Source organism: Carassius auratus, unplaced genomic scaffold (assembly GCF_003368295.1).
Source record: "Carassius auratus strain Wakin unplaced genomic scaffold, ASM336829v1 scaf_tig00009062, whole genome shotgun sequence".
In the NCBI taxonomy this organism is placed as follows: Eukaryota; Metazoa; Chordata; class Actinopteri; order Cypriniformes; family Cyprinidae; genus Carassius; species Carassius auratus.
In genome coordinates this window covers 1-26253 of record NW_020523999.1, presented here as the reverse complement: position 1 = coordinate 26253, position 26253 = coordinate 1, and the positions used below count along the sequence as shown (strand labels likewise).

Here is a 26253-nt window from a genome sequence, read left to right as displayed (position 1 = left end):
CCACGGTCTAACGCTAGAGTGCTTTTTGGGCCAATATTTATACTGTGATGTGCCCGAAAGCAAATAGACAATCGGCGTAATTCCCACGCACAAGAGGACAGAGTTCATTCGGCCTGGCAGTCTATGCAGAGTTTCCTGAAACGCTACCCTTGACTTACCTCGGAATTAAACACTTGCAGCTTGATATCAAGCTGAAACCTGCCTTCCTGTGCTAGTCTCAAACTAACAAACCCAAAGTTTCAAGAACACAGGAGAAACTCGAAAATTTCTCTTGGTGATTTTTGTTGGTCAAACTTTCGAGTTTCTCCAATCTTCTTGAAACTTTTAGTTTTTTTGAGCCGAGATTTCAAGTTTCTCCAATCTTATTGAAACTCACCACAGGGGTAGCACGTGTCCAGACTAGCATGGGAAATTAGGTTTTAGCTTGATATCTCTTCAGAAAGCTGAGACATGGACTTGCCACGTACAATCTATCCCATTGTAAAAAAAACAGACTGTTTGTGGTCAGTGGAATTCCGAGGGTTTAACACCTCTGGGTGCTTCGGGAGTAAGCGAGGAGCCACCTGAACAGGTTTATTGGCAGATTCGTTGACCATTGTGTTGAATTTCAAGAAGGTTAGCCATGTGTTAGAAACTGCTACGGCTTGCATCGTTTTATCAGAAAATAACACTCCAGATGGATGTGTTTTAAAGTTCGTCAAGGGGATAAAAAGGCTACTTGTGGGCACGTAGGGGATCAGGGGGACACATAGACAGCTTGCGGTCACAGTTGTTGTATTACCAGTGGACAGAAGCGCAATTAGTGGTCACATAGGCGGTGAGAGGGACTGATGGGCTGTTTGTGGTGACACAGGTGATCATTGGGACAGACAGGGCCGGCGCGCAGGGGTCTAAGGAGGGCCTGCCACGTACCCCCTTTTAGACACCCCTTGAGACCCTGCCTTACGTGATGGCCTAGGTGGAATAAGACCCTTACACAAGAGGACAGAGTTCATTCGGCGTGGCAGTCTACGCAGAGTTTCCTAAAATCTCGTCTTTGGTGTTTCTCAGAAGAAAGCCACACAGGCTTGGAATGTCACAGTTGTGGGTTAGGTTTAGGTCAAACAATGACTGCTCTTTCATTTCTGCATCAACTTTACCTTTAGTGACTGTATTAATGCCTATTGGCCGCAAAGCCTTGGAAGCGTTGAGTTCCTCCTGAACAGAAACCCACCTGAACAATTTTGAAAAAGAGATCCAGTGTTCCCGCCCCAGTTTCGAACTGGGGACCTTTCGCGTGTAAGGCGAACGTGATAACCTCTACACTACGGAAACCTGTGGCAAAGGTGTCAGATCTTTTCATCTCATGCATCTTGGAGCGGGAATCAAATTACAAATTGCGTTGCGCTCTTCAGTTCGCAAATACCTTCTATTTTTAGCAGCAAACCGAGAATTTCTCCAGTTGTTTGCGGGGAATCCTCTGTGGCCATTTCTTCTTTGCTTTTTTCCCCACTTTCATTTAATATATGTATATTTATGTGTTGTACGAAATATTGGGTCTTTGAGTGCACCGGCCATCTGTTCATCTAAACTACCAGGTCAAAAGTACAGAGTACTGTCTGCGTGGGTATTACCGCTGCCTAGTGTGGCTTAATAATTATCTCTACACCTGTGTAAAGACGGGCCTTCGTGATGCAGAGCTGCTGCTCAACAGAGGGCCACTCAGGCAAATCTCTTTTTTCGTGTTCCTCAGAAGGAAAGCCAGAACAGGCTTGGAATGTCACAGTTGTGGGATAGGTTTAGGTCAAAACAATGACTGCTCTTTTCATTTTCTGCATCAACTATACCTTAGTGACTGTGTTCATGCCTCTTGGCCCGCAAAGGCCTTGGTAGAATTGAGTTCCTCCTCAACCAGAAACCACCTAAACGATTGTGAAAAGAGATTCAGTGTTCCCGCCCAGTTTTCGAACTGGGGACCTTTCGCGTGTGAGGCAAACGTGATAACCACTACACTACGGAAACCCACTTCCTAAGCAAGTCCGAAATCATTGTGTGCAGGCTCAGCAAAATGCGCATAAAGGCTTAAACCTTCTGAAGCCAACTGTTGGCTCAAAGGGGTTCATACATTTCTTCAAAAGGGGACGGCTGTTTCTGCTCGGTTTCGAACGAGGACCTTTCGCGTGTTAGGCGAACGTGATGACCACTACACTACAGAAACTCCACGGTCTAACGCTAGAGTGCTTTTTGGGCCAATATTTATACTGTGATGTGCCCGAAAGCAAATAGACAATCGGCGTAATTCCCACACACAAGAGGACAGAGTTCATTCGGCCTGGCAGTCTATGCAGAGTTTCCTGAAACGCTACCCTTGACTTACCTCGGAATTAAACACTTGCAGCTTGATATCAAGCTGAAACCTGCCTTCCTGTGCTAGTCTCAACTAACAAACCCAAAGTTTCAAGAACACAGGAGAACTCGAAAATTTCTCTTGGTGATTTTTGTTGGTCAAACTTTCGAGTTTCTCCAATCTTCTTGAAACTTTTAGTTTTTTTTGAGCCGAGATTTCAAGTTTCTCCAATCTTATTGAAACTCACCACAGGGGTAGCACGTGTCCAGACTAGCATGGGAAATTAGGTTTTAGCTTGATATCTCTTCAGAAAGCTGAGACATGGACTTGCCACGTACAATCTATCCCATTGTAAAAAAAACAGACTGTTTGTGGTCAGTGGAATTCCGAGGGTTTAACACCTCTGGGTGCTTCGGGAGTAAGCGAGGAGCCACCTGAACAGGTTTATTGGCAGATTCGTTGACCATTGTGTTGAATTTCAAGAAGGTTAGCCATGTGTTAGAAACTGCTACGGCTTGCATCGTTTTAATCAGAAAATAACACTCCAGATGGATGTGTTTTAAAGTTCGTCAAGGGGATAAAAGGCTACTTGTGGGCACGTAGGGGATCAGGGGGACACATAGACAGCTTGCGGTCACAGTTGTTGTATTACCAGTGGACAGAAGCGCAATTAGTGGTCACATAGGCGGTGAGAGGGACTGATGGGCTGTTTGTGGTGACACAGGTGATCATTGGGACAGACAGGGCCGGCGCGCAGGGGTCTAAGGAGGGCCTGCCACGTACCCCCTTTTAGACACCCCTTGAGACCCTGCCTTACGTGATGGCCTAGGTGGAATAAGACCCTTACACAAGAGGACAGAGTTCATTCGGCGTGGCAGTCTACGCAGAGTTTCCTAAAATCTCGTCTTTGGTGTTTCTCAGAAGAAAGCCACACAGGCTTGGAATGTCACAGTTGTGGGTTAGGTTTAGGTCAAACAATGACTGCTCTTTCATTTCTGCATCAACTTTACCTTTAGTGACTGTATTAATGCCTATTGGCCGCAAAGCCTTGGAAGCGTTGAGTTCCTCCTGAACAGAAACCCACCTGAACAATTTTGAAAAAGAGATACAGTGTTCCCGCCCAGTTTCGAACTGGGGACCTTTCGCGTGTGAGGCGAACGTGATAACCACTACACTACGGAAACCCACTTCCTAAGCAAGTCCGAAATCATTGTGTGCAGGCTCAGCAAAATGCGCATAAAGGCTAAACCTTCTGAAGCCAACTGTCGGCTCAAAGGGGTTCATACATTTCTTCAAAAGAGGACAGCTGTTTCTGCTCGGTTTCGAACCGAGGACCTTTCGCGTGTTAGGCGAACGTGATGACCACTACACTACAGAAACTCCACGGTCTAACGCTAGAGTGCTTTTTGGGTCAATATTTATACTGTGATGTGCCCGAAAGCAAATAGACAATCGGCGTAATTCCCACGCACAAGAGGACAGAGTTCATTCGGCCTGGCAGTCTATGCAGAGTTTCCTGAAACGCTACCCTTGACTTACCTCGGAATTAAACACTTGCAGCTTGATATCAAGCTGAAACCTGCCTTCCTGTGCTAGTCTCAAACTAACAAACCCAAAGTTTCAAGAACACAGGAGAAACTCGAAAATTTCTCTTGGTGATTTTTGTTGGTCAAACTTTCGAGTTTCTCCAATCTTCTTGAAACTTTTAGTTTTTTGAGCCGAGATTTCAAATTTCTCCAATCTTATTGAAACTCACCACAGGGGTAGCACGTGTCCAGACTAGCATGGGAAATCAGGTTTTAGCTTGATATCAAATTACAAATTGCGTTGCGCTCTTCAGTTCGCAAATACCTTCTATTTTTAGCAGCAAACCGAGAATTTCTCCAGTTGTTTGCGGGAATCCTCTGTGGCCATTTCTTCTTTGCTTTTTTCCCCACTTTCATTTAATATATGTATATTTATGTGTTGTACGAAATATTGGGTCTTTGAGTGCACCGGCCATCTGTTCATCTAAACTACCAGGTCAAAAGTACAGAGTACTGTCTGCGTGGGTATTACCGCTGCCTAGTGTGGCTTAATAATTATCTCTACACCTGTGTAAAGACGGGCCTTCGTGATGCAGAGCTGCTGCTCAACAGAGGGCCACTCAGGCAAATCTCTTTTTTCGTGTTCCTCAGAAGAAAGCCAGACAGGCTTGGAATGTCACAGTTGTGGGATAGGTTTAGGTCAAACAATGACTGCTCTTTCATTTCTGCATCAACTATACCTTTAGTGACTGTGTTCATGCCTCTTGGCCGCAAAGCCTTGGTAGAATTGAGTTCCTCCTCAACAGAAACCCACCTAAACGATTGTGAAAAGAGATTCAGTGTTCCCGCCCAGTTTTGAACTGGGGACCTTTCGCGTGTGAGGCGAACGTGATAACCACTACACTACGGAAACCCACTTCCTAAGCAAGTCCGAAATCATTGTGTGCAGGCTCAGCAAAATGCGCATAAAGGCTAAACCTTCTGAAGCCAACTGTTGGCTCAAAGGGGTTCATACATTTCTTCAAAAGGGGACGGCTGTTTCTGCTCGGTTTCGAACCGAGGACCTTTCGCGTGTTAGGCGAACGTGATGACCACTACACTACAGAAACTCCACGGTCTAACGCTAGAGTGCTTTTTGGGCCAATATTTATACTGTGATGTGCCCGAAAGCAAATAGACAATCGGCGTAATTCCCACGCACAAGAGGACAGAGTTCATTCGGCCTGGCAGTCTATGCAGAGTTTCCTGAAACGCTACCCTTGACTTACCTCGGAATTAAACACTTGCAGCTTGATATCAAGCTGAAACCTGCCTTCCTGTGCTAGTCTCAAACTAACAAACCCAAAGTTTCAAGAACACAGGAGAAACTCGAAAATTTCTCTTGGTGATTTTTGTTGGTCAAACTTTCGAGTTTCTCCAATCTTCTTGAAACTTTTAGTTTTTTTGAGCCGAGATTTCAAGTTTCTCCAATCTTATTGAAACTCACCACAGGGGTAGCACGTGTCCAGATTAGCATGGGAAATTAGGTTTTAGCTTGATATCTCTTCAGAAAGCTGAGACATGGACTTGCCACGTACAATCTATCCCATTGTAAAAAAAACAGACTGTTTGTGGTCAGTGGAATTCCGAGGGTTTAACACCTCTGGGTGCTTCGGGAGTAAGCGAGGAGCCACCTGAACAGGTTTATTGGCAGATTCGTTGACCATTGTGTTGAATTTCAAGAAGGTTAGCCATGTGTTAGAAACTGCTACGGCTTGCATCGTTTTATCAGAAAATAACACTCCAGATGGATGTGTTTTAAAGTTCGTCAAGGGGATAAAAAGGCTACTTGTGGGCACGTAGGGGATCAGGGGGACACATAGACAGCTTGCGGTCACAGTTGTTGTATTACCAGTGGACAGAAGCGCAATTAGTGGTCACATAGGCGGTGAGAGGGACTGATGGGCTGTTTGTGGTGACACAGGTGATCATTGGGACAGACAGGGCCGGCGCGCAGGGGTCTAAGGAGGGCCTGCCACGTACCCCCTTTTAGACACCCCTTGAGACCCTGCCTTACGTGATGGCCTAGGTGGAATAAGACCCTTACACAAGAGGACAGAGTTCATTCGGCGTGGCAGTCTACGCAGAGTTTCCTAAAATCTCGTCTTTGGTGTTTCTCAGAAGAAAGCCACACAGGCTTGGAATGTCACAGTTGTGGGTTAGGTTTAGGTCAAACAATGACTGCTCTTTCATTTCTGCATCAACTTTACCTTTAGTGACTGTATTAATGCCTATTGGCCGCAAAGCCTTGGAAGCGTTGAGTTCCTCCTGAACAGAAACCCACCTGAACAATTTTGAAAAAGAGATCCAGTGTTCCCGCCCAGTTTCGAACTGGGGACCTTTCGCGTGTAAGGCGAACGTGATAACCTCTACACTACGGAAACCTGTGGCAAAGGTGTCAGATCTTTTCATCTCATGCATCTTGGAGCGGGAATCAAATTACAAATTGCGTTGCGCTCTTCAGTTCGCAAATACCTTCTATTTTTAGCAGCAAACCGAGAATTTCTCCAGTTGTTTGCGGGAATCCTCTGTGGCCATTTCTTCTTTGCTTTTTTCCCCACTTTCATTTAATATATGTATATTTATGTGTTGTACGAAATATTGGGTCTTTGAGTGCACCGGCCATCTGTTCATCTAAACTACCAGGTCAAAAGTACAGAGTACTGTCTGCGTGGGTATTACCGCTGCCTAGTGTGGCTTAATAATTATCTCTACACCTGTGTAAAGACGGGCCTTCGTGATGCAGAGCTGCTGCTCAACAGAGGGCCACTCAGGCAAATCTCTTTTTTCGTGTTCCTCAGAAGAAAGCCAGACAGGCTTGGAATGTCACAGTTGTGGGATAGATTTAGGTCAAACAATGACTGCTCTTTCATTTCTGCATCAACTATACCTTTAGTGACTGTGTTCATGCCTCTTGGCCGCAAAGCCTTGGTAGAATTGAGTTCCTCCTCAACAGAAACCCACCTAAACGATTGTGAAAAGAGATTCAGTGTTCCCGCCCCAGTTTCGAACTGGGGACCTTTCGCGTGTGAGGCGAACGTGATAACCACTACACTACGGAAACCCACTTCCTAAGCCAAGTCCGAAATCATTGTGTGCAGGCTCAGCAAAATGCGCATAAATACAATCTATCCCATTGTAAAAAAAAACAGACTGTTTGTGGTCAGTGGAATTCCGAGGGTTTAACACCTCTGGGTGCTTCGGGAGTAAGCGAGGAGCCACCTGAACAGGTTTATTGGCAGATTCGTTGACCATTGTGTTGAATTTCAAGAAGGTTAGCCATGTGTTAGAAACTGCTACGGCTTGCATCGTTTTATCAGAAAATAACACTCCAGATGGATGTGTTTTAAAGTTCGTCAAGGGGATAAAAAGGCTACTTGTGGGCACGTAGGGGATCAGGGGGACACATAGACAGCTTGCGGTCACAGTTGTTGTATTACCAGTGGACAGAAGCGCAATTAGTGGTCACATAGGCGGTGAGAGGGACTGATGGGCTGTTTGTGGTGACACAGGTGATCATTGGGACAGACAGGGCCGGCGCGCAGGGGTCTAAGGAGGGCCTGCCACGTACCCCCTTTTAGACACCCCTTGAGACCCTGCCTTACGTGATGGCCTAGGTGGAATAAGACCCTTACACAAGAGGACAGAGTTCATTCGGCGTGGCAGTCTACGCAGAGTTTCCTAAAATCTCGTCTTTGGTGTTTCTCAGAAGAAAGCCACACAGGCTTGGAATGTCACAGTTGTGGGTTAGGTTTAGGTCAAACAATGACTGCTCTTTCATTTCTGCATCAACTTTACCTTTAGTGACTGTATTAATGCCTATTGGCCGCAAAGCCTTGGAAGCGTTGAGTTCCTCCTGAACAGAAAACCCACCTGAACAATTTTGAAAAAGAGATACAGTGTTCCCGCCCAGTTTCGAACTGGGGACCTTTCGCGTGTGAGGCGAACGTGATAACCACTACACTACGGAAACCCACTTCCTAAGCAAGTCCGAAATCATTGTGTGCAGGCTCAGCAAAATGCGCATAAAGGCTAAACCTTCTGAAGCCAACTGTCGGCTCAAAGGGGTTCATAACATTTCTTCAAAAGAGGACAGCTGTTTCTGCTCGGTTTCGAACCGAGGACCTTTCGCGTGTTAGGCGAACGTGATGACCACTACACTACAGAAACTCCACGGTCTAACGCTAGAGTGCTTTTTGGGTCAATATTTATACTGTGATGTGCCCGAAAGCAAATAGACAATCGGCGTAATTCCCACGCACAAGAGGACAGAGTTCATTCGGCCTGGCAGTCTATGCAGAGTTTCCTGAAACGCTACCCTTGACTTACCTCGGAATTAAACACTTGCAGCTTGATATCAAGCTGAAACCTGCCTTCCTGTGCTAGTCTCAAACTAACAAACCCAAAGTTTCAAGAACACAGGAGAAACTCGAAAATTTCTCTTGGTGATTTTTGTTGGTCAAACTTTCGAGTTTCTCCAATCTTCTTGAAACTTTTAGTTTTTTTGAGCCGAGATTTCAAATTTCTCCAATCTTATTGAAACTCACCACAGGGGTAGCACGTGTCCAGACTAGCATGGGAAATCAGGTTTTAGCTTGATATCAAATTACAAATTGCGTTGCGCTCTTCAGTTCGCAAATACCTTCTATTTTTAGCAGCAAACCGAGAATTTCTCCAGTTGTTTGCGGGAATCCTCTGTGGCCATTTCTTCTTTGCTTTTTTCCCCACTTTCATTTAATATATGTATATTTATGTGTTGTACGAAATATTGGGTCTTTGAGTGCACCGGCCATCTGTTCATCTAAACTACCAGGTCAAAAGTACAGAGTACTGTCTGCGTGGGTATTACCGCTGCCTAGTGTGGCTTAATAATTATCTCTACACCTGTGTAAAGACGGGCCTTCGTGATGCAGAGCTGCTGCTCAACAGAGGGCCACTCAGGCAAATCTCTTTTTTCGTGTTCCTCAGAAGAAAGCCAGACAGGCTTGGAATGTCACAGTTGTGGGATAGGTTTAGGTCAAACAATGACTGCTCTTTCATTTCTGCATCAACTATACCTTTAGTGACTGTGTTCATGCCTCTTGGCCGCAAAGCCTTGGTAGAATTGAGTTCCTCCTCAACAGAAACCCACCTAAACGATTGTGAAAAGAGATTCAGTGTTCCCGCCCAGTTTTGAACTGGGGACCTTTCGCGTGTGAGGCGAACGTGATAACCACTACACTACGGAAACCCACTTCCTAAGCAAGTCCGAAATCATTGTGTGCAGGCTCAGCAAAATGCGCATAAAGGCTAAACCTTCTGAAGCCAACTGTTGGCTCAAAGGGGTTCATACATTTCTTCAAAAGGGGACGGCTGTTTCTGCTCGGTTTCGAACCGAGGACCTTTCGCGTGTTAGGCGAACGTGATGACCACTACACTACAGAAACTCCACGGTCTAACGCTAGAGTGCTTTTTGGGCCAATATTTATACTGTGATGTGCCCGAAAGCAAATAGACAATCGGCGTAATTCCCACGCACAAGAGGACAGAGTTCATTCGGCCTGGCAGTCTATGCAGAGTTTCCTGAAACGCTACCCTTGACTTACCTCGGAATTAAACACTTGCAGCTTGATATCAAGCTGAAACCTGCCTTCCTGTGCTAGTCTCAAACTAACAAACCCAAAGTTTCAAGAACACAGGAGAAACTCGAAAATTTCTCTTGGTGATTTTTGTTGGTCAAACTTTCGAGTTTCTCCAATCTTCTTGAAACTTTTAGTTTTTTTGAGCCGAGATTTCAAGTTTCTCCAATCTTATTGAAACTCACCACAGGGGTAGCACGTGTCCAGATTAGCATGGGAAATTAGGTTTTAGCTTGATATCTCTTCAGAAAGCTGAGACATGGACTTGCCACGTACAATCTATCCCATTGTAAAAAAAACAGACTGTTTGTGGTCAGTGGAATTCCGAGGGTTTAACACCTCTGGGTGCTTCGGGAGTAAGCGAGGAGCCACCTGAACAGGTTTATTGGCAGATTCGTTGACCATTGTGTTGAATTTCAAGAAGGTTAGCCATGTGTTAGAAACTGCTACGGCTTGCATCGTTTTATCAGAAAATAACACTCCAGATGGATGTGTTTTAAAGTTCGCCAAGGGGATAAAAAGGCTACTTGTGGGCACGTAGGGGATCAGGGGGACACATAGACAGCTTGCGGTCACAGTTGTTGTATTACCAGTGGACAGAAGCACAATTAGTGGTCACATAGGCGGTGAGAGGGACTGATGGGCTGTTTGTGGTGACACAGGTGATCATTGGGACAGACAGGGCCGACGCGCAGGGGTCTAAGGAGGGCCTGCCACGTACCCCCTTTTAGACACCCCTTGAGACCCTGCCTTACGTGATGGCCTAGGTGGAATAAGACCCTTACACAAGAGGACAGAGTTCATTCGGCGTGGCAGTCTACGCAGAGTTTCCTAAAATCTCGTCTTTGGTGTTTCTCAGAAGAAAGCCACACAGGCTTGGAATGTCACAGTTGTGGGTTAGGTTTAGGTCAAACAATGACTGCTCTTTCATTTCTGCATCAACTTTACCTTTAGTGACTGTATTAATGCCTATTGGCCGCAAAGCCTTGGAAGCGTTGAGTTCCTCCTGAACAGAAACCCACCTGAACAATTTTGAAAAAGAGATCCAGTGTTCCCGCCCAGTTTCGAACTGGGGACCTTTCGCGTGTAAGGCGAACGTGATAACCTCTACACTACGGAAACCTGTGGCAAAGGTGTCAGATCTTTTCATCTCATGCATCTTGGAGCGGGAATCAAATTACAAATTGCGTTGCGCTCTTCAGTTCGCAAATACCTTCTATTTTTAGCAGCAAACCGAGAATTTCTCCAGTTGTTTGCGGGAATCCTCTGTGGCCATTTCTTCTTTGCTTTTTTCCCCACTTTCATTTAATATATGTATATTTATGTGTTGTACGAAATATTGGGTCTTTGAGTGCACCGGCCATCTGTTCATCTAAACTACCAGGTCAAAAGTACAGAGTACTGTCTGCGTGGGTATTACCGCTGCCTAGTGTGGCTTAATAATTATCTCTACACCTGTGTAAAGACGGGCCTTCGTGATGCAGAGCTGCTGCTCAACAGAGGGCCACTCAGGCAAATCTCTTTTTTCGTGTTCCTCAGAAGAAAGCCAGACAGGCTTGGAATGTCACAGTTGTGGGATAGATTTAGGTCAAACAATGACTGCTCTTTCATTTCTGCATCAACTATACCTTTAGTGACTGTGTTCATGCCTCTTGGCCGCAAAGCCTTGGTAGAATTGAGTTCCTCCTCAACAGAAACCCACCTAAACGATTGTGAAAAGAGATTCAGTGTTCCCGCCCAGTTTCGAACTGGGGACCTTTCGCGTGTGAGGCGAACGTGATAACCACTACACTACGGAAACCCACTTCCTAAGCAAGTCCGAAATCATTGTGTGCAGGCTCAGCAAAATGCGCATAAAGGCTAAACCTTCTGAAGCCAACTGTCGGCTCAAAGGGGTTCATACATTTCTTCAAAAGAGGACAGCTGTTTCTGCTCGGTTTCGAACCGAGGACCTTTCGCGTGTTAGGCGAACGTGATGACCACTACACTACAGAAACTCCACGGTCTAACGCTAGAGTGCTTTTTGGGTCAATATTTATACTGTGATGTGCCCGAAAGCAAATAGACAATCGGCGTAATTCCCACGCACAAGAGGACAGAGTTCATTCGGCCTGGCAGTCTATGCAGAGTTTCCTGAAACGCTACCCTTGACTTACCTCGGAATTAAACACTTGCAGCTTGATATCAAGCTGAAACCTGCCTTCCTGTGCTAGTCTCAAACTAACAAACCCAAAGTTTCAAGAACACAGGAGAAACTCGAAAATTTCTCTTTTTGATTTTTGTTGGTCTAACTTTCGAGTTTCTCCAATCTTCTTGAAACTTTTAGTTTTTTTGAGCCGAGATTTCAAATTTCTCCAATCTTATTGAAACTCACCACAGGGGTAGCACGTGTCCAGACTAGCATGGGAAATCAGGTTTTAGCTTGATATCAAATTACAAATTGCGTTGCGCTCTTCAGTTCGCAAATACCTTCTATTTTTAGCAGCAAACCGAGAATTTCTCCAGTTGTTTGCGGGAATCCTCTGTGGCCATTTCTTCTTTGATTTTTTCCCCACTTTCATTTAATATATGTATATTTATGTGTTGTACGAAATATTGGGTCTTTGAGTGCACCGGCCATCTGTTCATCTAAACTACCAGGTCAAAAGTACAGAGTACTGTCTGCGTGGGTATTACCGCTGCCTAGTGTGGCTTAATAATTATCTCTACACCTGTGTAAAGACGGGCCTTCGTGATGCAGAGCTGCTGCTCAACAGAGGGCCACTCAGGCAAATCTCTTTTTTCGTGTTCCTCAGAAGAAAGCCAGACAGGCTTGGAATGTCACAGTTGTGGGATAGATTTAGGTCAAACAATGACTGCTCTTTCATTTCTGCATCAACTATACCTTTAGTGACTGTGTTCATGCCTCTTGGCCGCAAAGCCTTGGTAGAATTGAGTTCCTCCTCAACAGAAACCCACCTAAACGATTGTGAAAAGAGATTCAGTGTTCCCGCCCAGTTTCGAACTGGGGACCTTTCGCGTGTGAGGCGAACGTGATAACCACTACACTACGGAAACCCACTTCCTAAGCAAGTCCGAAATCATTGTGTGCAGGCTCAGCAAAATGCGCATAAATACAATCTATCCCATTGTAAAAAAAACAGACTGTTTGTGGTCAGTGGAATTCCGAGGGTTTAACACCTCTGGGTGCTTCGGGAGTAAGCGAGGAGCCACCTGAACAGGTTTATTGGCAGATTCGTTGACCATTGTGTTGAATTTCAAGAAGGTTAGCCATGTGTTAGAAACTGCTACGGCTTGCATCGTTTTATCAGAAAATAACACTCCAGATGGATGTGTTTTAAAGTTCGTCAAGGGGATAAAAAGGCTACTTGTGGGCACGTAGGGGATCAGGGGGACACATAGACAGCTTGCGGTCACAGTTGTTGTATTACCAGTGGACAGAAGCGCAATTAGTGGTCACATAGGCGGTGAGAGGGACTGATGGGCTGTTTGTGGTGACACAGGTGATCATTGGGACAGACAGGGCCGGCGCGCAGGGGTCTAAGGAGGGCCTGCCACGTACCCCCTTTTAGACACCCCTTGAGACCCTGCCTTACGTGATGGCCTAGGTGGAATAAGACCCTTACACAAGAGGACAGAGTTCATTCGGCGTGGCAGTCTACGCAGAGTTTCCTAAAATCTCGTCTTTGGTGTTTCTCAGAAGAAAGCCACACAGGCTTGGAATGTCACAGTTGTGGGTTAGGTTTAGGTCAAACAATGACTGCTCTTTCATTTCTGCATCAACTTTACCTTTAGTGACTGTATTAATGCCTATTGGCCGCAAAGCCTTGGAAGCGTTGAGTTCCTCCTGAACAGAAACCCACCTGAACAATTTTGAAAAAGAGATACAGTGTTCCCGCCCAGTTTCGAACTGGGGACCTTTCGCGTGTGAGGCGAACGTGATAACCACTACACTACGGAAACCCACTTCCTAAGCAAGTCCGAAATCATTGTGTGCAGGCTCAGCAAAATGCGCATAAAGGCTAAACCTTCTGAAGCCAACTGTCGGCTCAAAGGGGTTCATACATTTCTTCAAAAGAGGACAGCTGTTTCTGCTCGGTTTCGAACCGAGGACCTTTCGCGTGTTAGGCGAACGTGATGACCACTACACTACAGAAACTCCACGGTCTAACGCTAGAGTGCTTTTTGGGTCAATATTTATACTGTGATGTGCCCGAAAGCAAATAGACAATCGGCGTAATTCCCACGCACAAGAGGACAGAGTTCATTCGGCCTGGCAGTCTATGCAGAGTTTCCTGAAACGCTACCCTTGACTTACCTCGGAATTAAACACTTGCAGCTTGATATCAAGCTGAAACCTGCCTTCCTGTGCTAGTCTCAAACTAACAAACCCAAAGTTTCAAGAACACAGGAGAAACTCGAAAATTTCTCTTGGTGATTTTTGTTGGTCAAACTTTCGAGTTTCTCCAATCTTCTTGAAACTTTTAGTTTTTTTGAGCCGAGATTTCAAATTTCTCCAATCTTATTGAAACTCACCACAGGGGTAGCACGTGTCCAGACTAGCATGGGAAATCAGGTTTTAGCTTGATATCAAATTACAAATTGCGTTGCGCTCTTCAGTTCGCAAATACCTTCTATTTTTAGCAGCAAACCGAGAATTTCTCCAGTTGTTTGCGGGAATCCTCTGTGGCCATTTCTTCTTTGCTTTTTTCCCCACTTTCATTTAATATATGTATATTTATGTGTTGTACGAAATATTGGGTCTTTGAGTGCACCGGCCATCTGTTCATCTAAACTACCAGGTCAAAAGTACAGAGTACTGTCTGCGTGGGTATTACCGCTGCCTAGTGTGGCTTAATAATTATCTCTACACCTGTGTAAAGACGGGCCTTCGTGATGCAGAGCTGCTGCTCAACAGAGGGCCACTCAGGCAAATCTCTTTTTTCGTGTTCCTCAGAAGAAAGCCAGACAGGCTTGGAATGTCACAGTTGTGGGATAGGTTTAGGTCAAACAATGACTGCTCTTTCATTTCTGCATCAACTATACCTTTAGTGACTGTGTTCATGCCTCTTGGCCGCAAAGCCTTGGTAGAATTGAGTTCCTCCTCAACAGAAACCCACCTAAACGATTGTGAAAAGAGATTCAGTGTTCCCGCCCAGTTTTGAACTGGGGACCTTTCGCGTGTGAGGCGAACGTGATAACCACTACACTACGGAAACCCACTTCCTAAGCAAGTCCGAAATCATTGTGTGCAGGCTCAGCAAAATGCGCATAAAGGCTAAACCTTCTGAAGCCAACTGTTGGCTCAAAGGGGTTCATACATTTCTTCAAAAGGGGACGGCTGTTTCTGCTCGGTTTCGAACCGAGGACCTTTCGCGTGTTAGGCGAACGTGATGACCACTACACTACAGAAACTCCACGGTCTAACGCTAGAGTGCTTTTTGGGCCAATATTTATACTGTGATGTGCCCGAAAGCAAATAGACAATCGGCGTAATTCCCACGCACAAGAGGACAGAGTTCATTCGGCCTGGCAGTCTATGCAGAGTTTCCTGAAACGCTACCCTTGACTTACCTCGGAATTAAACACTTGCAGCTTGATATCAAGCTGAAACCTGCCTTCCTGTGCTAGTCTCAAACTAACAAACCCAAAGTTTCAAGAACACAGGAGAAACTCGAAAATTTCTCTTGGTGATTTTTGTTGGTCAAACTTTCGAGTTTCTCCAATCTTCTTGAAACTTTTAGTTTTTTTGAGCCGAGATTTCAAGTTTCTCCAATCTTATTGAAACTCACCACAGGGGTAGCACGTGTCCAGATTAGCATGGGAAATTAGGTTTTAGCTTGATATCTCTTCAGAAAGCTGAGACATGGACTTGCCACGTACAATCTATCCCATTGTAAAAAAAACAGACTGTTTGTGGTCAGTGGAATTCCGAGGGTTTAACACCTCTGGGTGCTTCGGGAGTAAGCGAGGAGCCACCTGAACAGGTTTATTGGCAGATTCGTTGACCATTGTGTTGAATTTCAAGAAGGTTAGCCATGTGTTAGAAACTGCTACGGCTTGCATCGTTTTATCAGAAAATAACACTCCAGATGGATGTGTTTTAAAGTTCGTCAAGGGGATAAAAAGGCTACTTGTGGGCACGTAGGGGATCAGGGGGACACATAGACAGCTTGCGGTCACAGTTGTTGTATTACCAGTGGACAGAAGCGCAATTAGTGGTCACATAGGCGGTGAGAGGGACTGATGGGCTGTTTGTGGTGACACAGGTGATCATTGGGACAGACAGGGCCGGCGCGCAGGGGTCTAAGGAGGGCCTGCCACGTACCCCCTTTTAGACACCCCTTGAGACCCTGCCTTACGTGATGGCCTAGGTGGAATAAGACCCTTACACAAGAGGACAGAGTTCATTCGGCGTGGCAGTCTACGCAGAGTTTCCTAAAATCTCGTCTTTGGTGTTTCTCAGAAGAAAGCCACACAGGCTTGGAATGTCACAGTTGTGGGTTAGGTTTAGGTCAAACAATGACTGCTCTTTCATTTCTGCATCAACTTTACCTTTAGTGACTGTATTAATGCCTATTGGCCGCAAAGCCTTGGAAGCGTTGAGTTCCTCCTGAACAGAAACCCACCTGAACAATTTTGAAAAAGAGATCCAGTGTTCCCGCCCAGTTTCGAACTGGGGACCTTTCGCGTGTAAGGCGAACGTGATAACCTCTACACTACGGAAACCTGTGGCAAAGGTGTCAGATCTTTTCATCTCATGCATCTTGGAGCGGGAATCAAATTACAAATTGCGTTGCGCTCTTCAGTTCGCAAATACCTTCTATTTTTAGCAGCAAACCGAGAATTTCTCCAGTTGTTTGCGGGAATCCTCTGTGGCCATTTCTTCTTTGCTTTTTTCCCCACTTTCATTTAATATATGTATATTTATGTGTTGTACGAAATATTGGGTCTTTGAGTGCACCGGCCATCTGTTCATCTAAACTACCAGGTCAAAAGTACAGAGTACTGTCTGCGTGGGTATTACCGCTGCCTAGTGTGGCTTAATAATTATCTCTACACCTGTGTAAAGACGGGCCTTCGTGATGCAGAGCTGCTGCTCAACAGAGGGCCACTCAGGCAAATCTCTTTTTTCGTGTTCCTCAGAAGAAAGCCAGACAGGCTTGGAATGTCACAGTTGTGGGATAGATTTAGGTCAAACAATGACTGCTCTTTCATTTCTGCATCAACTATACCTTTAGTGACTGTGTTCATGCCTCTTGGCCGCAAAGCCTTGGTAGAATTGAGTTCCTCCTCAACAGAAACCCACCTAAACGATTGTGAAAAGAGATTCAGTGTTCCCGCCCAGTTTCGAACTGGGGACCTTTCGCGTGTGAGGCGAACGTGATAACCACTACACTACGGAAACCCACTTCCTAAGCAAGTCCGAAATCATTGTGTGCAGGCTCAGCAAAATGCGCATAAATACAATCTATCCCATTGTAAAAAAAACAGACTGTTTGTGGTCAGTGGAATTCCGAGGGTTTAACACCTCTGGGTGCTTCGGGAGTAAGCGAGGAGCCACCTGAACAGGTTTATTGGCAGATTCGTTGACCATTGTGTTGAATTTCAAGAAGGTTAGCCATGTGTTAGAAACTGCTACGGCTTGCATCGTTTTATCAGAAAATAACACTCCAGATGGATGTGTTTTAAAGTTCGTCAAGGGGATAAAAAGGCTACTTGTGGGCACGTAGGGGATCAGGGGGACACATAGACAGCTTGCGGTCACAGTTGTTGTATTACCAGTGGACAGAAGCGCAATTAGTGGTCACATAGGCGGTGAGAGGGACTGATGGGCTGTTTGTGGTGACACAGGTGATCATTGGGACAGACAGGGCCGGCGCGCAGGGGTCTAAGGAGGGCCTGCCACGTACCCCCTTTTAGACACCCCTTGAGACCCTGCCTTACGTGATGGCCTAGGTGGAATAAGACCCTTACACAAGAGGACAGAGTTCATTCGGCGTGGCAGTCTACGCAGAGTTTCCTAAAATCTCGTCTTTGGTGTTTCTCAGAAGAAAGCCACACAGGCTTGGAATGTCACAGTTGTGGGTTAGGTTTAGGTCAAACAATGACTGCTCTTTCATTTCTGCATCAACTTTACCTTTAGTGACTGTATTAATGCCTATTGGCCGCAAAGCCTTGGAAGCGTTGAGTTCCTCCTGAACAGAAACCCACCTGAACAATTTTGAAAAAGAGATACAGTGTTCCCGCCCAGTTTCGAACTGGGGACCTTTCGCGTGTGAGGCGAACGTGATAACCACTACACTACGGAAACCCACTTCCTAAGCAAGTCCGAAATCATTGTGTGCAGGCTCAGCAAAATGCGCATAAAGGCTAAACCTTCTGAAGCCAACTGTCGGCTCAAAGGGGTTCATACATTTCTTCAAAAGAGGACAGCTGTTTCTGCTCGGTTTCGAACCGAGGACCTTTCGCGTGTTAGGCGAACGTGATGACCACTACACTACAGAAACTCCACGGTCTAACGCTAGAGTGCTTTTTGGGTCAATATTTATACTGTGATGTGCCCGAAAGCAAATAGACAATCGGCGTAATTCCCACGCACAAGAGGACAGAGTTCATTCGGCCTGGCAGTCTATGCAGAGTTTCCTGAAACGCTACCCTTGACTTACCTCGGAATTAAACACTTGCAGCTTGATATCAAGCTGAAACCTGCCTTCCTGTGCTAGTCTCAAACTAACAAACCCAAAGTTTCAAGAACACAGGAGAAACTCGAAAATTTCTCTTGGTGATTTTTGTTGGTCAAACTTTCGAGTTTCTCCAATCTTCTTGAAACTTTTAGTTTTTTTGAGCCGAGATTTCAAATTTCTCCAATCTTATTGAAACTCACCACAGGGGTAGCACGTGTCCAGACTAGCATGGGAAATCAGGTTTTAGCTTGATATCAAATTACAAATTGCGTTGCGCTCTTCAGTTCGCAAATACCTTCTATTTTTAGCAGCAAACCGAGAATTTCTCCAGTTGTTTGCGGGAATCCTCTGTGGCCATTTCTTCTTTGCTTTTTTCCCCACTTTCATTTAATATATGTATATTTATGTGTTGTACGAAATATTGGGTCTTTGAGTGCACCGGCCATCTGTTCATCTAAACTACCAGGTCAAAAGTACAGAGTACTGTCTGCGTGGGTATTACCGCTGCCTAGTGTGGCTTAATAATTATCTCTACACCTGTGTAAAGACGGGCCTTCGTGATGCAGAGCTGCTGCTCAACAGAGGGCCACTCAGGCAAATCTCTTTTTTCGTGTTCCTCAGAAGAAAGCCAGACAGGCTTGGAATGTCACAGTTGTGGGATAGGTTTAGGTCAAACAATGACTGCTCTTTCATTTCTGCATCAACTATACCTTTAGTGACTGTGTTCATGCCTCTTGGCCGCAAAGCCTTGGTAGAATTGAGTTCCTCCTCAACAGAAACCCACCTAAACGATTGTGAAAAGAGATTCAGTGTTCCCGCCCAGTTTTGAACTGGGGACCTTTCGCGTGTGAGGCGAACGTGATAACCACTACACTACGGAAACCCACTTCCTAAGCAAGTCCGAAATCATTGTGTGCAGGCTCAGCAAAATGCGCATAAAGGCTAAACCTTCTGAAGCCAACTGTTGGCTCAAAGGGGTTCATACATTTCTTCAAAAGGGGACGGCTGTTTCTGCTCGGTTTCGAACCGAGGACCTTTCGCGTGTTAGGCGAACGTGATGACCACTACACTACAGAAACTCCACGGTCTAACGCTAGAGTGCTTTTTGGGCCAATATTTATACTGTGATGTGCCCGAAAGCAAATAGACAATCGGCGTAATTCCCACGCACAAGAGGACAGAGTTCATTCGGCCTGGCAGTCTATGCAGAGTTTCCTGAAACGCTACCCTTGACTTACCTCGGAATTAAACACTTGCAGCTTGATATCAAGCTGAAACCTGCCTTCCTGTGCTAGTCTCAAACTAACAAACCCAAAGTTTCAAGAACACAGGAGAAACTCGAAAATTTCTCTTGGTGATTTTTGTTGGTCAAACTTTCGAGTTTCTCCAATCTTCTTGAAACTTTTAGTTTTTTTGAGCCGAGATTTCAAGTTTCTCCAATCTTATTGAAACTCACCACAGGGGTAGCACGTGTCCAGATTAGCATGGGAAATTAGGTTTTAGCTTGATATCTCTTCAGAAAGCTGAGACATGGACTTGCCACGTACAATCTATCCCATTGTAAAAAAAACAGACTGTTTGTGGTCAGTGGAATTCCGAGGGTTTAACACCTCTGGGTGCTTCGGGAGTAAGCGAGGAGCCACCTGAACAGGTTTATTGGCAGATTCGTTGACCATTGTGTTGAATTTCAAGAAGGTTAGCCATGTGTTAGAAACTGCTACGGCTTGCATCGTTTTATCAGAAAATAACACTCCAGATGGATGTGTTTTAAAGTTCGCCAAGGGGATAAAAAGGCTACTTGTGGGCACGTAGGGGATCAGGGGGACACATAGACAGCTTGCGGTCACAGTTGTTGTATTACCAGTGGACAGAAGCACAATTAGTGGTCACATAGGCGGTGAGAGGGACTGATGGGCTGTTTGTGGTGACACAGGTGATCATTGGGACAGACAGGGCCGACGCGCAGGGGTCTAAGGAGGGCCTGCCACGTACCCCCTTTTAGACACCCCTTGAGACCCTGCCTTACGTGATGGCCTAGGTGGAATAAGACCCTTACACAAGAGGACAGAGTTCATTCGGCGTGGCAGTCTACGCAGAGTTTCCTAAAATCTCGTCTTTGGTGTTTCTCAGAAGAAAGCCACACAGGCTTGGAATGTCACAGTTGTGGGTTAGGTTTAGGTCAAACAATGACTGCTCTTTCATTTCTGCATCAACTTTACCTTTAGTGACTGTATTAATGCCTATTGGCCGCAAAGCCTTGGAAGCGTTGAGTTCCTCCTGAACAGAAACCCACCTGAACAATTTTGAAAAAGAGATCCAGTGTTCCCGCCCAGTTTCGAACTGGGGACCTTTCGCGTGTAAGGCGAACGTGATAACCTCTACACTACGGAAACCTGTGGCAAAGGTGTCAGATCTTTTCATCTCATGCATCTTGGAGCGGGAATCAAATTACAAATTGCGTTGCGCTCTTCAGTTCGCAAATACCTTCTATTTTTAGCAGCAAACCGAGAATTTCTCCAGTTGTTTGCGGGAATCCTCTGTGGCCATTTCTTCTTTGCTTTTTTCCCCACTTTCATTTAATATATGTATATTTATGTGTTGTACGAAATATTGGGTCTTTGAGTGCACCGGCCATCTGTTCATCTAAACTACCAGGTCAAAAGTACAGAGTACTGTCTGCGTGGGTATTACCGCTGCCTAGTGTGGCTTAATAATTATCTCTACACCTGTGTAAAGACGGGCCTTCGTGATGCAGAGCTGCTGCTCAACAGAGGGCCACTCAGGCAAATCTCTTTTTTCGTGTTCCTCAGAAGAAAGCCAGACAGGCTTGGAATGTCACAGTTGTGGGATAGATTTAGGTCAAACAATGACTGCTCTTTCATTTCTGCATCAACTATACCTTTAGTGACTGTGTTCATGCCTCTTGGCCGCAAAGCCTTGGTAGAATTGAGTTCCTCCTCAACAGAAACCCACCTAAACGATTGTGAAAAGAGATTCAGTGTTCCCGCCCAGTTTCGAACTGGGGACCTTTCGCGTGTGAGGCGAACGTGATAACCACTACACTACGGAAACCCACTTCCTAAGCAAGTCCGAAATCATTGTGTGCAGGCTCAGCAAAATGCGCATAAAGGCTAAACCTTCTGAAGCCAACTGTCGGCTCAAAGGGGTTCATACATTTCTTCAAAAGAGGACAGCTGTTTCTGCTCGGTTTCGAACCGAGGACCTTTCGCGTGTTAGGCGAACGTGATGACCACTACACTACAGAAACTCCACGGTCTAACGCTAGAGTGCTTTTTGGGTCAATATTTATACTGTGATGTGCCCGAAAGCAAATAGACAATCGGCGTAATTCCCACGCACAAGAGGACAGAGTTCATTCGGCCTGGCAGTCTATGCAGAGTTTCCTGAAACGCTACCCTTGACTTACCTCGGAATTAAACACTTGCAGCTTGATATCAAGCTGAAACCTGCCTTCCTGTGCTAGTCTCAAACTAACAAACCCAAAGTTTCAAGAACACAGGAGAAACTCGAAAATTTCTCTTTTTGATTTTTGTTGGTCTAACTTTCGAGTTTCTCCAATCTTCTTGAAACTTTTAGTTTTTTTGAGCCGAGATTTCAAATTTCTCCAATCTTATTGAAACTCACCACAGGGGTAGCACGTGTCCAGACTAGCATGGGAAATCAGGTTTTAGCTTGATATCAAATTACAAATTGCGTTGCGCTCTTCAGTTCGCAAATACCTTCTATTTTTAGCAGCAAACCGAGAATTTCTCCAGTTGTTTGCGGGAATCCTCTGTGGCCATTTCTTCTTTGATTTTTTCCCCACTTTCATTTAATATATGTATATTTATGTGTTGTACGAAATATTGGGTCTTTGAGTGCACCGGCCATCTGTTCATCTAAACTACCAGGTCAAAAGTACAGAGTACTGTCTGCGTGGGTATTACCGCTGCCTAGTGTGGCTTAATAATTATCTCTACACCTGTGTAAAGACGGGCCTTCGTGATGCAGAGCTGCTGCTCAACAGAGGGCCACTCAGGCAAATCTCTTTTTTCGTGTTCCTCAGAAGAAAGCCAGACAGGCTTGGAATGTCACAGTTGTGGGATAGATTTAGGTCAAACAATGACTGCTCTTTCATTTCTGCATCAACTATACCTTTAGTGACTGTGTTCATGCCTCTTGGCCGCAAAGCCTTGGTAGAATTGAGTTCCTCCTCAACAGAAACCCACCTAAACGATTGTGAAAAGAGATTCAGTGTTCCCGCCCAGTTTCGAACTGGGGACCTTTCGCGTGTGAGGCGAACGTGATAACCACTACACTACGGAAACCCACTTCCTAAGCAAGTCCGAAATCATTGTGTGCAGGCTCAGCAAAATGCGCATAAATACAATCTATCCCATTGTAAAAAAAACAGACTGTTTGTGGTCAGTGGAATTCCGAGGGTTTAACACCTCTGGGTGCTTCGGGAGTAAGCGAGGAGCCACCTGAACAGGTTTATTGGCAGATTCGTTGACCATTGTGTTGAATTTCAAGAAGGTTAGCCATGTGTTAGAAACTGCTACGGCTTGCATCGTTTTATCAGAAAATAACACTCCAGATGGATGTGTTTTAAAGTTCGTCAAGGGGATAAAAAGGCTACTTGTGGGCACGTAGGGGATCAGGGGGACACATAGACAGCTTGCGGTCACAGTTGTTGTATTACCAGTGGACAGAAGCGCAATTAGTGGTCACATAGGCGGTGAGAGGGACTGATGGGCTGTTTGTGGTGACACAGGTGATCATTGGGACAGACAGGGCCGGCGCGCAGGGGTCTAAGGAGGGCCTGCCACGTACCCCCTTTTAGACACCCCTTGAGACCCTGCCTTACGTGATGGCCTAGGTGGAATAAGACCCTTACACAAGAGGACAGAGTTCATTCGGCGTGGCAGTCTACGCAGAGTTTCCTAAAATCTCGTCTTTGGTGTTTCTCAGAAGAAAGCCACACAGGCTTGGAATGTCACAGTTGTGGGTTAGGTTTAGGTCAAACAATGACTGCTCTTTCATTTCTGCATCAACTTTACCTTTAGTGACTGTATTAATGCCTATTGGCCGCAAAGCCTTGGAAGCGTTGAGTTCCTCCTGAACAGAAACCCACCTGAACAATTTTGAAAAAGAGATACAGTGTTCCCGCCCAGTTTCGAACTGGGGACCTTTCGCGTGTGAGGCGAACGTGATAACCACTACACTACGGAAACCCACTTCCTAAGCAAGTCCGAAATCATTGTGTGCAGGCTCAGCAAAATGCGCATAAAGGCTAAACCTTCTGAAGCCAACTGTCGGCTCAAAGGGGTTCATACATTTCTTCAAAAGAGGACAGCTGTTTCTGCTCGGTTTCGAACCGAGGACCTTTCGCGTGTTAGGCGAACGTGATGACCACTACACTACAGAAACTCCACGGTCTAACGCTAGAGTGCTTTTTGGGTCAATATTTATACTGTGATGTGCCCGAAAGCAAATAGACAATCGGCGTAATTCCCACGCACAAGAGGACAGAGTTCATTCGGCCTGGCAGTCTATGCAGAGTTTCCTGAAACGCTACCCTTGACTTACCTCGGAATTAAACACTTGCAGCTTGATATCAAGCTGAAACCTGCCTTCCTGTGCTAGTCTCAAACTAACAAACCCAAAGTTTCAAGAACACAGGAGAAACTCGAAAATTTCTCTTGGTGATTTTTGTTGGTCAAACTTTCGAGTTTCTCCAATCTTCTTGAAACTTTTAGTTTTTTTGAGCCGAGATTTCAAATTTCTCCAATCTTATTGAAACTCACCACAGGGGTAGCACGTGTCCAGACTAGCATGGGAAATCAGGTTTTAGCTTGATATCAAATTACAAATTGCGTTGCGCTCTTCAGTTCGCAAATACCTTCTATTTTTAGCAGCAAACCGAGAATTTCTCCAGTTGTTGCGGGATCCTCTGTGGCCATTTCTTCTTTGCTTTTTTCCCCACTTTCATTTAATATATGTATATTTATGTGTTGTACGAAATATTGGGTCTTTGAGTGCACCGGCCATCTGTTCATCTAAACTACCAGGTCAAAAGTACAGAGTACTGTCTGCGTGGGTATTACCGCTGCCTAGTGTGGCTTAATAATTATCTCTACACCTGTGTAAAGACGGGCCTTCCGTGATGCAGAGCTGCTGCTCAACAGAGGGCCACTCAGGCAAATCTCTTTTTTCGTGTTCCTCAGAAGAAAGCCAGACAGGCTTGGAATGTCACAGTTGTGGGATAGGTTTAGGTCAAACAATGACTGCTCTTTCATTTCTGCATCAACTATACCTTTAGTGACTGTGTTCATGCCTCTTGGCCGCAAAGCCTTGGTAGAATTGAGTTCCTCCTCAACAGAAAACCCACCTAAACGATTGTGAAAAGAGATTCAGTGTTCCCGCCCAGTTTTGAACTGGGACCTTTCGCGTGTGAGGCGAACGTGATAACCACTACACTACGGAAACCCACTTCCTAAGCAAGTCCGAAATCATTGTGTGCAGGCTCAGCAAAATGCGCATAAAGGCTAAACCTTCTGAAGCCAACTGTTGGCTCAAAGGGGTTCATACATTTCTTCAAAGGGACGGCTGTTTCTGCTCGGTTTCGAACGAGGACCTTTCGCGTGTTAGGCGAACGTGATGACCACTACACTACAGAAACTCCACGGTCTAACGCTAGAGTGCTTTTTGGGCCAATATTTATACTGTGATGTGCCCGAAGCATATAGACAATCGGCGTAATTCCCACGCACAGAGGACAGAGTTCATTCGGCCTGGCAGTCTATGCAGAGTTTCCTGAAACGCTACCCTTGACTTACCTCGGAATTAACACTTGCAGCTTGATATCAAGCTGAAACCTGCCTTCCTGTGCTAGTCTCAAACTAACAAACCCAAGTTTCAAGAACACAGGAGAAACTCGAAAATTTCTCTTGGTGATTTTTGTTGGTCAAACTTTCGAGTTTCTCCAATCTTCTTGAAACTTTTAGTTTTTTTTGAGCCGAGATTTCAAGTTTCTCCAATCTTATTGAAACTCACCACAGGGGTAGCACGTGTCCAGATTAGCATGGGAAATTAGGTTTTAGCTTGATATCTCTTCAGAAAGCTGAGACATGGACTTGCCACGTACAATCTATCCCATTGTAAAAAAAACAGACTGTTTGTGGTCAGTGGAATTCGAGGGTTTAACACTCTGGGGTGCTTCGGGAGTAAGCGAGGAGCCACCTGAACAGGTTTATTGGCAGATTCGTTGACCATTGTGTTGAATTTCAAGAAGGTTAGCCATGTGTTAGAAACTGCTACGGCTTGCATCGGTTTTATCAGAAAATAACACTCCAGATGGATGTTTTTAAAGTTCGTCAAGGGGATAAAAAGGCTACTTGTGGGCACGTAGGGGATCAGGGGACACATAGACAGCTTGCGGTCACAGTTGTTGTATTACCAGTGGAGAGCGCTTAGTGGTCACATAGGCGGTGAGAGGGACTGATGGGCTGTTTGTGGTGACACAGGTGATCATTGGGACAGACAGGGCCGGCGCGCAGGGGTCTAAGGAGGGCCTGCCACGTACCCCTTTTAGACACCCCTTGAGACCTGCCTTACGTGATGGCCTAGGTGGAATAGAACCCTTACACAAGAGGACAGAGTTCATGTCGGCGTGGCAGTCTACGCAGAGTTTCCTAAAAATCTCGTCTTTGGTGTTTCTCAGAAGAAAGCCACACAGGCTTGGAATGTTCACAGTTGTGGGTTAGGTTTAGGTCAAACAATGACTGCTCTTTCATTTCTGCATCAACTTTACCTTAGTGACTGTATTAATGCCTATTTGGCCGCAAAGCCTTGGAAGCGTTGAGTTCCTCCTGAACAGAAACCACCTGAACAATTTTGAAAAAGAGATCCAGTGTTTCCCCGCCCAGTTTCGAACTGGGGACCTTTCGCCGTGTAAGGCGAACGTGATAACCTCTACACTACGGAAACCCACTTCCTAAGCAATCCGAATCATTGTGTGCAGGCTTCAGCAAAATGCGCATAAATACAATCTATCC

The 26253-nt window shown here is 45.5% G+C and overlaps 31 non-coding genes across 31 annotated transcripts; all 31 read right to left on the bottom strand.

Annotated features, from left to right (window-relative positions):
- Positions 1–1240: 1240 nt before the first annotated feature.
- Positions 1241–1314, bottom strand: trnav-uac (transfer RNA valine (anticodon UAC)). Its single transcript has one exon. It is a non-coding gene; the product is annotated as a tRNA-Val (tRNA).
- Positions 1315–3437: 2123 nt separating this feature from the next.
- On the bottom strand, positions 3438–3510 carry trnav-cac (transfer RNA valine (anticodon CAC)). Its single transcript has one exon. It is a non-coding gene; the product is annotated as a tRNA-Val (tRNA).
- A 123-nt stretch (positions 3511–3633) lies between these two features.
- trnav-aac (transfer RNA valine (anticodon AAC)) lies at positions 3634–3706 on the bottom strand. The gene has a single exon. It is a non-coding gene; the product is annotated as a tRNA-Val (tRNA).
- Positions 3707–4692: 986 nt separating this feature from the next.
- trnav-cac (transfer RNA valine (anticodon CAC)) lies at positions 4693–4765 on the bottom strand. The gene has a single exon. It is a non-coding gene; the product is annotated as a tRNA-Val (tRNA).
- A 123-nt stretch (positions 4766–4888) lies between these two features.
- On the bottom strand, positions 4889–4961 carry trnav-aac (transfer RNA valine (anticodon AAC)). The gene has a single exon. It is a non-coding gene; the product is annotated as a tRNA-Val (tRNA).
- Positions 4962–6202: 1241 nt separating this feature from the next.
- On the bottom strand, positions 6203–6275 carry trnav-uac (transfer RNA valine (anticodon UAC)). Its single transcript has one exon. It is a non-coding gene; the product is annotated as a tRNA-Val (tRNA).
- A 1516-nt stretch (positions 6276–7791) lies between these two features.
- On the bottom strand, positions 7792–7864 carry trnav-cac (transfer RNA valine (anticodon CAC)). The gene has a single exon. It is a non-coding gene; the product is annotated as a tRNA-Val (tRNA).
- A 124-nt stretch (positions 7865–7988) lies between these two features.
- trnav-aac (transfer RNA valine (anticodon AAC)) lies at positions 7989–8061 on the bottom strand. Its single transcript has one exon. It is a non-coding gene; the product is annotated as a tRNA-Val (tRNA).
- A 987-nt stretch (positions 8062–9048) lies between these two features.
- Positions 9049–9121, bottom strand: trnav-cac (transfer RNA valine (anticodon CAC)). The gene has a single exon. It is a non-coding gene; the product is annotated as a tRNA-Val (tRNA).
- A 123-nt stretch (positions 9122–9244) lies between these two features.
- Positions 9245–9317, bottom strand: trnav-aac (transfer RNA valine (anticodon AAC)). Its single transcript has one exon. It is a non-coding gene; the product is annotated as a tRNA-Val (tRNA).
- A 1241-nt stretch (positions 9318–10558) lies between these two features.
- Positions 10559–10631, bottom strand: trnav-uac (transfer RNA valine (anticodon UAC)). Its single transcript has one exon. It is a non-coding gene; the product is annotated as a tRNA-Val (tRNA).
- A 606-nt stretch (positions 10632–11237) lies between these two features.
- trnav-cac (transfer RNA valine (anticodon CAC)) lies at positions 11238–11310 on the bottom strand. The gene has a single exon. It is a non-coding gene; the product is annotated as a tRNA-Val (tRNA).
- A 123-nt stretch (positions 11311–11433) lies between these two features.
- trnav-aac (transfer RNA valine (anticodon AAC)) lies at positions 11434–11506 on the bottom strand. Its single transcript has one exon. It is a non-coding gene; the product is annotated as a tRNA-Val (tRNA).
- A 987-nt stretch (positions 11507–12493) lies between these two features.
- Positions 12494–12566, bottom strand: trnav-cac (transfer RNA valine (anticodon CAC)). Its single transcript has one exon. It is a non-coding gene; the product is annotated as a tRNA-Val (tRNA).
- Positions 12567–13399: 833 nt separating this feature from the next.
- On the bottom strand, positions 13400–13472 carry trnav-cac (transfer RNA valine (anticodon CAC)). Its single transcript has one exon. It is a non-coding gene; the product is annotated as a tRNA-Val (tRNA).
- A 123-nt stretch (positions 13473–13595) lies between these two features.
- On the bottom strand, positions 13596–13668 carry trnav-aac (transfer RNA valine (anticodon AAC)). The gene has a single exon. It is a non-coding gene; the product is annotated as a tRNA-Val (tRNA).
- Positions 13669–14655: 987 nt separating this feature from the next.
- Positions 14656–14728, bottom strand: trnav-cac (transfer RNA valine (anticodon CAC)). The gene has a single exon. It is a non-coding gene; the product is annotated as a tRNA-Val (tRNA).
- Positions 14729–14851: 123 nt separating this feature from the next.
- trnav-aac (transfer RNA valine (anticodon AAC)) lies at positions 14852–14924 on the bottom strand. The gene has a single exon. It is a non-coding gene; the product is annotated as a tRNA-Val (tRNA).
- A 1241-nt stretch (positions 14925–16165) lies between these two features.
- Positions 16166–16238, bottom strand: trnav-uac (transfer RNA valine (anticodon UAC)). The gene has a single exon. It is a non-coding gene; the product is annotated as a tRNA-Val (tRNA).
- Positions 16239–16844: 606 nt separating this feature from the next.
- trnav-cac (transfer RNA valine (anticodon CAC)) lies at positions 16845–16917 on the bottom strand. The gene has a single exon. It is a non-coding gene; the product is annotated as a tRNA-Val (tRNA).
- An 833-nt stretch (positions 16918–17750) lies between these two features.
- trnav-cac (transfer RNA valine (anticodon CAC)) lies at positions 17751–17823 on the bottom strand. The gene has a single exon. It is a non-coding gene; the product is annotated as a tRNA-Val (tRNA).
- Positions 17824–17946: 123 nt separating this feature from the next.
- trnav-aac (transfer RNA valine (anticodon AAC)) lies at positions 17947–18019 on the bottom strand. The gene has a single exon. It is a non-coding gene; the product is annotated as a tRNA-Val (tRNA).
- Positions 18020–19006: 987 nt separating this feature from the next.
- On the bottom strand, positions 19007–19079 carry trnav-cac (transfer RNA valine (anticodon CAC)). Its single transcript has one exon. It is a non-coding gene; the product is annotated as a tRNA-Val (tRNA).
- Positions 19080–19202: 123 nt separating this feature from the next.
- Positions 19203–19275, bottom strand: trnav-aac (transfer RNA valine (anticodon AAC)). The gene has a single exon. It is a non-coding gene; the product is annotated as a tRNA-Val (tRNA).
- Positions 19276–20516: 1241 nt separating this feature from the next.
- On the bottom strand, positions 20517–20589 carry trnav-uac (transfer RNA valine (anticodon UAC)). Its single transcript has one exon. It is a non-coding gene; the product is annotated as a tRNA-Val (tRNA).
- A 606-nt stretch (positions 20590–21195) lies between these two features.
- trnav-cac (transfer RNA valine (anticodon CAC)) lies at positions 21196–21268 on the bottom strand. Its single transcript has one exon. It is a non-coding gene; the product is annotated as a tRNA-Val (tRNA).
- Positions 21269–21391: 123 nt separating this feature from the next.
- trnav-aac (transfer RNA valine (anticodon AAC)) lies at positions 21392–21464 on the bottom strand. The gene has a single exon. It is a non-coding gene; the product is annotated as a tRNA-Val (tRNA).
- Positions 21465–22451: 987 nt separating this feature from the next.
- On the bottom strand, positions 22452–22524 carry trnav-cac (transfer RNA valine (anticodon CAC)). Its single transcript has one exon. It is a non-coding gene; the product is annotated as a tRNA-Val (tRNA).
- Positions 22525–23357: 833 nt separating this feature from the next.
- trnav-cac (transfer RNA valine (anticodon CAC)) lies at positions 23358–23430 on the bottom strand. Its single transcript has one exon. It is a non-coding gene; the product is annotated as a tRNA-Val (tRNA).
- A 123-nt stretch (positions 23431–23553) lies between these two features.
- Positions 23554–23626, bottom strand: trnav-aac (transfer RNA valine (anticodon AAC)). The gene has a single exon. It is a non-coding gene; the product is annotated as a tRNA-Val (tRNA).
- Positions 23627–26111: 2485 nt separating this feature from the next.
- trnav-uac (transfer RNA valine (anticodon UAC)) lies at positions 26112–26185 on the bottom strand. The gene has a single exon. It is a non-coding gene; the product is annotated as a tRNA-Val (tRNA).
- Positions 26186–26253: the final 68 nt, after the last annotated feature.